General features: G+C 33.5%; 1 long non-coding RNA gene across 1 annotated transcript; it reads left to right on the plus strand.

The window, feature by feature from the left end:
* The first annotated feature begins 583 nt into the window (after positions 1 to 583).
* Positions 584 to 1,915, plus strand: LOC109591811 (uncharacterized). Its single transcript, XR_002190012.1, has 4 exons — positions 584 to 680; positions 805 to 990; positions 1,201 to 1,274; positions 1,535 to 1,915. It is a non-coding gene; the product is annotated as an uncharacterized LOC109591811 (long non-coding RNA).
* The last annotated feature ends 112 nt before the right edge of the window (positions 1,916 to 2,027 follow it).

Consider the following 2,027-nt stretch of genomic DNA (forward strand, 5'->3'; position numbering starts at 1 on the left):
TTTGATTGATTATAAATCAGTCACCAAATCTGTCATCGGAGTCATTTATGTTGCGTGCCCTCCATAATAATTTATAGAATAGTTGGTAATAGTTAATTCTGGTATTACTTCTTTTGTATTCTAAAAAAGGGTACAAAACCACAATATTGAAGGTATCAGGTCACTAAATCAAACTTTACCCATAGTTATCAATACTTATTTTACTTCAAAAATTAGACAAACTGTAAGGGAGGTATCTGTAATGCCTTTAATTATCATTGCAGAGGACGAACACGAGTCACTTTAGAGTTATGAGTTGAAATAGGACGCCGAACAGTGAAGGAAAAGGCCCGGGAAGGGTAACTTGCCTATGTTGCTAGGCAACCTAATAATCTTAATGAAATAATCCGCCCACGCAACGGAAGTTTCCTATCCCTTTCATTTACTCTATTATCTATGCCGGTACCCAAACCATAAGACCACACCCATTTATCCAAAATTCATAAAAAAAAATAAAAATGAGTTCCAGTCGTGGTTCCAGTAGAAAATCTGCTGGTTCTACTAGACTCAAACCATTAAACCAAATCCCAACTTCTTCAACTCTCCTAATCAAAGTGATGGAGTAGGTAAGGAGGGGACTGTACCAGAATCCTTATTGAAACAAGCTGGCGTAAAACCGGTTCACTGAACCTGTCAAACAGGTAGCGGGAGGCTGTGCCAGACTTGTAATATAAATTTTTTAATTTACCAAGAATGATCGAAATGATTTTTTTGATTTTCATTTTTATGATGCATTAATGAACATGTGGATGTGTATAATTACAGGGGCATTAGTGTTATTCCTCCTAAACTGTGGAGACTCAATATTGATCCTCCTGATGGTAGTACTGCTTCATTTGATGTTGATGAGAGATGGTGGGACCAGGTGGAACTGACTAGACTGGATCTATCATCTAACGAAATCAAAGAAATATCTGAAGATATTGAAAACTTTGATTGTCAGCGCTTGAGGTGAGAATGAAAATATAACATTTTTAATATCATTATAATACATGTTTAGTGTACATGTATGTATCAATTAAATTGTAATAGCATGGTATACTGCATGATTTGAGACAACTCCCTTGAATGTTGTAGATTTGTTTATAGTTTAGTTTGTTGTTTATTTTTGTATAAAGACTCATAATTATGTTTACATGTTGTGTGATATTGTTATTATAGGTCCAGTACAATGAGTTAACATGTCTACCTAATAATGTGATCAAACTGGATAAAGTATCTAAAATATTTGCAAGGTAAATATTGTATCCACTCTCTACCATATGTACATGTATATCTCTCTCCATGCATACATGTACTTATCTATTGAGTGCGAAATTTTATTAATTGACAAAAATTGTTTTAATTTTTACTTTTTAGCTGATATGCTAGCTTATTTACTAAATTATTTTTTGCCAAATTTAATTTAAATTTACACAATTTAGAGATACCAATGTCCATCACTTAATCTGTTTTGTATTTAGTTCATTCTTTGTTTCCTTTATATCTCCCTCAGTTATAATAAACTACAGTGTTTACCAGTAGACATTGGTCAATTGACTAATTTACAGTCTCTCAATATATCACACAATTCACTAACTGTTCTACCACAGTCAATCAAATTATGGTACAGTTAGTCTTCAGCCACTTACTAGCACACGCAATCCTGTCTATTCAGCACCTGAAGCAGGCAATCCAAGGGAACATTCTCCTGCAATGGATGTCTTCAGTTATGGTGTCCTCCTTATAGAAATGGCCGTTTGTCAGTTTCCAGACGTAGGAAAGAGAGTGGCTCAGATTAAAGCTATCAAGAGGCCGACATTGAAGAATCTCGTTAAACGTTGTCTGATAGAGAACTACAAAGATCGTCCAACAATGTCTGACATTATAATTGAAATGAAAGAGAAGTAGTGAATTCGTTTTGTACTTTTAGTTATAATTTAATATTAGTTATTTTGACTACTCTAATGTGTTTTGTATTTTAAAGATTTTTTGCAATTTTTAAACAA

The sequence above is a fragment of the Amphimedon queenslandica genome, unplaced genomic scaffold (genome assembly GCF_000090795.2).
Source record: "Amphimedon queenslandica unplaced genomic scaffold, v1.1 AMPQUscaffold_7160_Cont20886, whole genome shotgun sequence".
NCBI classification, from domain to species: domain Eukaryota; kingdom Metazoa; phylum Porifera; class Demospongiae; order Haplosclerida; family Niphatidae; genus Amphimedon; species Amphimedon queenslandica.